Genomic DNA, 8,839 nt, shown 5'->3' on the forward strand with positions numbered 1-8,839 from the left:
GGACACCAGAAATGGGATTCACATATTGTACCCAGGTGGGGAATCGAACCCAGGTCTACAATGAGCTGTTCGTTGGTTATGGCAAGGGTTGCACGTAGATTCTGACATGACTATAGCGTAGCCTCTGCCCTGGGTTGCACTGAGCGTGCGGTATGGATCACACGGTTGTGGCTTGAAGATCACGTGTGTTTAGGTATGAAAATGAAAGCTGAAATCGACAAGACTGGCAGAATTTCTCACTTTTTGTCGTGAAAATATAACTGTTGGCGATTAATTTGGTGACATAGCCTATTATCTGAATCAAACTGCCTACCAACTCACCCGCCTCGTTGTACTGCCGAATGCGTTGGTACAGCCATCCCGCGAAGTGAATGTGTTGGCTGCGTTGGTTTGAGCTCCATACTTCACTGTCAGGTTGATGTGACGCACACTGGCGACATCAGGCTTGCCATGTTCGTGTCTGTGTGCTTAAAACTCAAACTGTGCATGTTGCTCCCTATAATAGCATTTATGTGTATTGGGAATCATTAATTATCATTAATCAGGGGCTGTTCTGTGGGACTGGTGATATATTGTTTGAATAATACAGAAAATGATGTTGAAAATTGTTTGATAGGCAATCCAATTCGTGAATTCCATGTAAAACGGATGTACATCTATCAAACCAAGCCCAATCCGCCTTCCAGTACTACAGTCAGTCCATGTTGTATAACCCGACTAAGGCTGCTTCAGTGAAGGCTGTCATGTCCACCGTGAGTCGGAGCGACTGTAGTGCACCTGCTAAACGAAATTCACGTGCTTGAAATGTGACACAATACACAGGGAGATGCAATGTGTCAGCTGAAGCTTTACTCTTGACACCGATGTTGTCTGTGGAAAAAAACATAGATCTACCTGAAAATAAGAAAAACATAAATGCAGTTGCCCCACTTCTGTTAATCAAATTCTTCAGTTGCTCATAAAACTTTCGAAACCACAATTATCTGGTCCTATGTAAGTGCCTTAAAATGACTGGGAATTCAAAACATCTGGATGGACACTGCATTTCTGTACACGTCCTCTATTACTTTCACAGAATGAAGTCTTCAGCTCTACACTTAATAACCGAGTGTATTATATTTCATCCACTACTTATAAACAGTTAGCAACAATCGGTAACCACAGATTTGATACGGAGGTGATGTCACAGTCGTTTTTATCTTGGAGCTCTGACCTTTTCTACGATTACAGCTTGAAAACAAAACCTTTGTAATTGTATTTTTATGAAAAGTCCCTTCCTCATTTTCATATGCATCCCCTTTTCGAAAGACCTGTACACAACTAATTACCTACTCACCCCACCTCATCACCAAGAACGAGTTTATGTTGTGTCAAGTTGACATGATAAACTGGATCTCCTTTTAGGTCTTTAGACAAATCTGGCTAGATTTGTAACGCATACAAACGGTCACTTTTGTTTCCTGCGTCAACAAGAAGCATAAAAAACGCAATTACTGCAGAATTTGAATTATGAAACACCACCACTCACTTATGAAACTTCCTTTCTGACTTCAACTGACTTTCTTTAACATGATTTACTACTCTGAGTATTCTGACTATTCTGACTATTCTGAAACAAGATTGACTTGAAAGACGTGATTGTTTTGAAATACTATGGCTGACAATACTGAACAACCATTATGACTATTCTGAATCACCATAATTGACTGTTTTGAAACATCATAATTGACTGTTTTGAAACATCATAATTGACTGTTTTGAAACTTCATAATTGACTGTTTTGAAACATCCTAATTGACTGTTTTGAAACAAGATGGACCATTCTGAAGAACAGCTTCTGACTTCTCGGCGCTGGGATAGCCCAGTGGTTAAAGCGTTCGCCCTCACGACAAAGACTCAGGTTCGTTTCCCCACATGTGTAAAATGTGACGCCCATTTCTTATGTCCTCCACCGTGAAATTGCTAAAATCGGCATAAAACTATATTCAGTCACTGACCCAGGGTATGCGACTTCGCTGTGAGACATGGTATACTGAAGACGTGGATGATTGCTCAGTGTTTAGCCACTGATTTTACAGGAATTCCCATTCGCCCTGGTCTAGCTGCGGCGTTAAACAACATTTTTTAAGAAAACAGCGGCCATCTTACGTCGTAGAAAACGTATATCAGAAGAAAATGTTTTTCCTCGGTTTCATGACCCCAAAAATGTAAGAGGCAGATGTCTGAGAAGAAGCAGCACATGTAAAGGCTTGACTTTTACACCAGCAATTCTATTGAACCTGGAATGAATTGCAACTGTTTCAGACTACCCAAGTACCGTCGATAGTTTGAAAATGTCATTCGTCCACATGCTAAAGCAAACCGTGCCCTATCACACCTTGAGCGTGTTACCAGGTAGAAACATGGCAAGTCGCCGACAAATCTGACAAATTGTAAAACATATCACCTCAAATCAATAGGATAATAATTCCATGTCTAAATAACAGTGCTGTGTCACATCCATATGGCAGACCGATTGTTGACAGTACTGCGAAAACACAACAAAAAAAACCGTAATAAATCATGCTGTGATAGATTAAGATGGCGGACACATACGAGCGTGTTTCGCACGTCGTGTAAATATCATGATCAATTATTCCACCCTGGAGATGACTGGCGAGTTTGTGACGTCACAGACGTCGTAACGGCACGGCGACTCTATACATCATAATCTTCGAGTCTGGTGCAATAATCCATGAATTATATCCATGTCATATCACCACAAATCGTCTCGTTTGTTAAAGTCGCGTGGCCCGTTTGTTTGACGTCAGTCTGATAGTTGTGAAAGCGTGAATACTAAATCTGACGTTATGAAATGAGAGTGTTGCGGGTGATGGGTTGGGGTGGGTCCGGGGGTGGGTCCGGGAATGGGAGTGCGAGAGGATGTCTGCTTGGGAGACGGGGTAGATTACTATTGGGAGGAGAAGGTTCATCTGCTTGATCAGAAACTGACGAGAGAGAGGTTTGTATTTGTTTGGGGAGTGGTCGGTGCGTAGCGTGGTGGGGCGAAGGAGAGTGGGAATGTGTGTTTCCTGAAGTGAAAGAGTGACAAAGTTTCATTTATAAGCAGATGGTTATTTTTTGTTTCCTTGATAGAGGATGGGAGACACGCTTTGCTTCTGACACAGATTTTGTGGCGATTTGACTTGTGCTTGTACTGGAATGTGTGAGTGAGTGAGTTAATATTTTAAGTCACATCGGCAATATTTCAGCCATGTCGTGACTAAATCAAACTATAGATTTATAGTAATTGAAAGTAAATATTAAAATCCTTTCACGAAGGACTGTAAAACAACTAGATTGTCACAGATATATATTTAAAACTAGTAATTACATCTAAAATATTTTTACTATAAATGACAAATTGAATACAATATGAAAAACAGGCCATAGATTGCCAACAACTAGATGATCACCGTATACAAGGGAGCATGGGGACTTAAAGTACATTTGCTGCCTGCATGGACTTGTACTGAAGATATATACATATATATACATGGATATATACTTGAGTTTTGAGCTTTAAGAAGACAACCCCTTTCTCCCACCACCCCAACTCCTTCGAATGAGCTTAGAAATATTACAACTCATTTTCGTCATATTTCACCCTCACGCCTACGTTCATGGCTGTATACAATATATTTGTTAGTGAGAGTATGCTGACTACATGAGCTGTGTGTTGTACTCTTGAAACCTGCCAGAACGCTATCCCCCACCCGACGACCCCGCGGAGGCACTGGGTACGGCGTCAAGCATGTATCCAACGCTGCTGTTACACTATTAGCCATCTCAGTTCCTCAGCTTCTGTTTAATTATATATGTATGAAGTCTGTTGGTCGTACGTAAGATATTTTCACTGCGTACGCGTGATTGATGACAATGGTAATGGATGCTGTCCCCAACGCTCGTAAGGTAAATTTAGTGACCCAAGAGTTACTTCCGCTTCCGCCACCTGTGCACGCACCTCCCGTTAATTCATGATTGACGGCGAAGGCTCTGATATGTTTCTGAATAATATACAGGGTCGGGGCGGCGTACGAAACGTGTTATAAAAGGATTAGCCTTCCGTAAACTGTAACTGTTCAGTTTTACTCCGCAATATCGCTGCGGGGACTCTAGAAATGGACTTCACACATTGTACCCAGATGGAGAATCGAACCCGCTTTAACCACTCGGCTACCCCACCGTCACTGGGTAGGAAACCCTAAGTAGCGACTAAATGGATTGGGTGCTCAGACTCCGTAGTTTGGTTGATGGCATGTCGCTCTGTCTCAGTTGCATGACTCGATGCTCTGTCAGTCACTGGATTGTCTGGTTCCGACTCGATTATTTACAGACCGCCATAGTTCAGCTGAAATAGTACAGTTGCGCACATCAACATTTCCTTGCTCCAAGCTTACACAAGTTTTACCTTACATGTGAAGAAGAACGCGTGAAGGTTAGAAATGGTCTTCAGCAAGCCATGCTTGTCGTAAAAGGCGACTAACGGGATCGGGTGGTCAGGCTCTCAGACTTGGTTGACACACATCGTGTATCGATACATAATGTCAATCACAAGACTATCGGCTTTAGCCTCGATTGTTTACCTTCCGTCTTGTTGTAGCTGGGATATTGCCGAGTGCGGGGTGAACCAGTAAACAAAAATACAGCGGAGAAGTGCACGTAAACTGTAGTCAACTTGATCCAGTTTCCCACCAATTTGTTGATTAGTTCACAGAAGTGCACTGCACATATCACCCGAGCGCCAGAGACCAGGGGTGCTCATATCTACGTGCTTCCTGCACAGTTTCACGTGTCACGGGAGAAATGTAACAGACAGTTTATTTAGTTTTCAATTATCTGCTTAATTACTGTGAATGCCTGTTAGCAGAATCAATTTTTGGCGTGCAGAGTTGCGTCCCTTGCACGTCAGAGTCGTATGACTGGTTCTGGCTCTTGGTTTGTCGTACCCTGTTCGTGAGGATCCTTCTCAGGGGTCTAGTAGGTTGAGCATCAGCCTGTAGAATGGTAGTTCAGGGGGTCGATCACCGGCTTCGAATTACGATTTGTTTGGTAAACTGTGTCTGACTGGGATACCGCCCTGATATTGAGGGAATAATGCTAAAAGTGTGGTAAAACTCACTCACTCACTCAGCGTGCTAACATTGCAAGGCCTGTATTAGCGCACACACGCAAGAACGTGTAAACAGGAACACGTGTATTCACGTCGCAATATAAGTACATTAACCTAGAGCACGACTACATAATTTCATCCATGTTCGTGGTTTGCACCTATATAGTAGATATTCAGGACCCACCAAAGCCTGACCCACCAAAGCCTGACCTACCAAAGCCTGACCTACCAAAGCCTGACCCACCAAAGCCTGACCTACCAAAGCCTGACCCACCAAAGCCTGACCTACCAAAGATTGCGTCATGGTAAAACTGATACACCATCAATGTGGCCACGCCCAGCACCCAAACACGTTTTTCATAATACCTTTTAGAGACATCTTGATTGAGTTAGAGATATCTTCAATTGAAAATCTCTTGAAGTGAACTGAAGAAATCTTGAAGTGATTTAAAGATATTGAATGTAATTACTGATTAAAGTAACGATTTTACTAAGTGAATTTAGGCTATAATGAAGAATATTGATGATATCTTCAAAATTCTGATATCTTAAATTGGATTATTGATATCAGAATTAGATTTGAAGATATACAAGTTCATGTTTTAATTATATCAGTACGAAGAAGAGGAAATTTTCAGCTATTTATAAATACATCAAAAACATCATTGACACCCTTAAATATAATACAGATTTCTCTAAAACAATTGAAGACATCAGTAATGTTTTAATAAATGTGAAAGTGGCGTGACATAAACCCGTGTGTCGTGTGTTCCAGGCAAGGTGAGTCCCGGACCAGCTGCCTACAACCTCCAGACAAGCATGGCAGGAGGGCCGCGCTACACCATGTCCAAGAGGCTCCGGAGATACATCACAGGTGAGGCGAGTTTGGGGGTGGGAGGTAGCTTCCCCGGGGCTGTAGTGAGGGGTGGGGAATCGGGTTGGGGCAGGAGATGGGGAAGGTCCGGGCCACGATTGTTCTAGCTACAGAACTGAAAAAATGGTAAACTACGTCGTAGATCGATGGTCATGCTGTTGATCACTGGATTGTCTGGTTCAGACTCAATTATCTACAGACCGCCGCCATATAGCTGGGATATTGCTGAGTGCGTCAGTGAACAACAAACCAACCCATTTAAATAGGACGAAAATGTTTAATTTGGTTTGGTTTGGACAAGAAAGGAGAGAGTAAATAGGTTTAACTTTCAAGACCAGTGTCGAGGTTTGCTCGTATTGGATATAATATTATGTCGCTGGCGTTACATATTTCAAAAATTAACTCAAACATCTGAAAATTAATTCTGTACTTCCAAACAAAACCGTATCTAAAGAATCAGATGGAACGATGTTCATGGCGGATGATCTGAGGAATACAATGCTTGGCCGACTCGCACTGATGAGTTTGGCGAAACAATATCTGTGACAATCATGGTGCACCCATTAATGTTCCTCTCCAGATGAGTGAGTATGGTTTTACGCCGCTTTTAGCAATATTCCAGCAATATGACGGCGGGGGGACACCCATTGTAGCCATGTGGGGAATCGAACCCATGTCTTCAGCGCGATGAGCGAACGCTTTAACCACTACGCTACCCCACAGCCCCCTTCTCTAGATGACAGATATTGACATCAGAAGTGATCCATCTGAACGTAAGCCATCAGCTGAAACTCATATTCGATCTGTTTCATCGCTTAAAGTCATGTACAACTGTGTTCAGCATTAAGATTTTAGTGTTTTATTTCACCAGTAAATAAACGTAAAGAAATGGCGACGTGAAATGTCAGATGGGACAAAAACAGCTACATGATTGGCATGTTACGTGATTACCATGACACATGCAAGCTGCAGCACGTGCACAACCCGGAAGTAAAGTGGATGTATTTTATGCCCCTCTTGCCACTCCGGCAACTGATGCCAACGTTGGATGTCTCGGAACTGCTTTCCTTGACGTCTTGCTGTCTTTTTCAATTAGTGGGAGACGCGTAACAGTAACCTCTCATTTTCATCAGGCGTACTGTCTGAAACTTGAGTTTTGTTCTCGTGTTGTCTCGGTGCAAGTCGTGACTATCTTGTGGCTATTTTTGCGACTGGGTTCCATCTTAGCAAAAACATCCATGGCTAAAGAAAGTGTCAATTTTAACAATTACTTTTGCGAAATGATTCATGTGTAATAATTATTATATACGCATACATCATAAGTATTGCAAATGCTATATCTTTAAAACACACCTGACTTAATTTGATAGACTATGTAACCGAACTAGTTTAGATACGTCACGATTGTAAAATCAAACATTTATGAGGTAATTTTTTACCGAAATACACCAAGTCATACGCCCAGCCTGATTGGTTTGTCGAATCTTGTCAAGTATCTTTCATCGACAGTGGGCGAGTCTTCTTTCAGGTTACGGAAAAACAATTAGTGTTTAATTAACCTTGGCGCGCACTACCGCGCGCACACAAATGAATATAGAATAGTCCGTCCTTAAAGAGGATCGGTTGGTTACGATATGAGGCATTGCTAATTGGGTGATTTTCTTCAGCAGAAAACGTTGTTCATATGGTCACTCACCCGTTTCCCTGTCCAGTGAGTGAGCGAATATGGTTTTACGCCGCTTTTAGAAACATTCCAGCAATATCATGGGCTTCATACTTTGGAATCGACCCCTGGTCTCCCTTGTGCAGATTTGATTATCGTCACCCAACTACGTTGAGCTGGAAAACCGACCACAACGTCCCGAAATATCTGAGAGAATATCAATGGGTGAAAAGCAGATTTGACATGATCACATTTACTATTTTTTTATAACGTTTCATGTGAAGGTTATTCTACGAAGTGTACCTCCGTTAATTCAAAACACACATACCCAATGAGGCCCGAAGGTCTTATCTCCCGGAATTTGTTTATTCATTAGTGTGCACGCATCCGATCCACAGTATCACGTGCTTGTCATATTATACGCCCGCACCCAAGTGTCGCCATACACTTCCCCGGAGAGACGTACTGCCTGACTGACTGAGTTTGGTTTTACACCGCTTTTAGCAATATTCCAGCAACATCACGGCGGGGGACACCAGAAATGGGCTTCACACATTGTACCCATGTGGGGATTCGAACCCGGGTCTTCAGCGTGACGAGCCAACGCTTTAACCATTAGGCTACCCCACCGCCCCTCCGGAGAGACGTAAAAGACGTTTGTTATAAAATCAAACCAATTACAAAATGTTCACGTACTTCAGTCGTAAATAACTGTCCCATGTTTTCTCGACCCTTCCATCAAATGTGTGATGTCATCACAACCCATCCTCTGAACCAGTCTTGCTTTAACTGACCCTCCCTGGTTCCCTCCGTCGACGACAACGACAACATCGGCGACGTACATGATGTACACCCTCCCTGCCACCATCCCATATCATCAGCGGTATCAATTCCTTGTACTAATGAACCTCGCCGAGGAAGCTATCTACTTAACATTTAACTCGAGCACACTGACCAGTGCTCCAGGGACACCAGGAATTACCGTTAACATTGTCCGGGAGATATATTTGTTTATCAACCAGAGCACTAAACGGTTACCATGGTCGCAGGTCGTCGGTGAAATCACCTCGTGAAGTAATTGAATTCTAATCACTTTTTACAACATAGATCACACGATCCTCCGTGATAATGGTCTCCCAACTGAACTGAT

Source organism: Haliotis rubra, unplaced genomic scaffold (genome assembly GCF_003918875.1).
Source record: "Haliotis rubra isolate DU_JTF1 unplaced genomic scaffold, ASM391887v1 Scf451, whole genome shotgun sequence".
Classification (NCBI taxonomy): Eukaryota; Metazoa; Mollusca; class Gastropoda; order Lepetellida; family Haliotidae; genus Haliotis; species Haliotis rubra.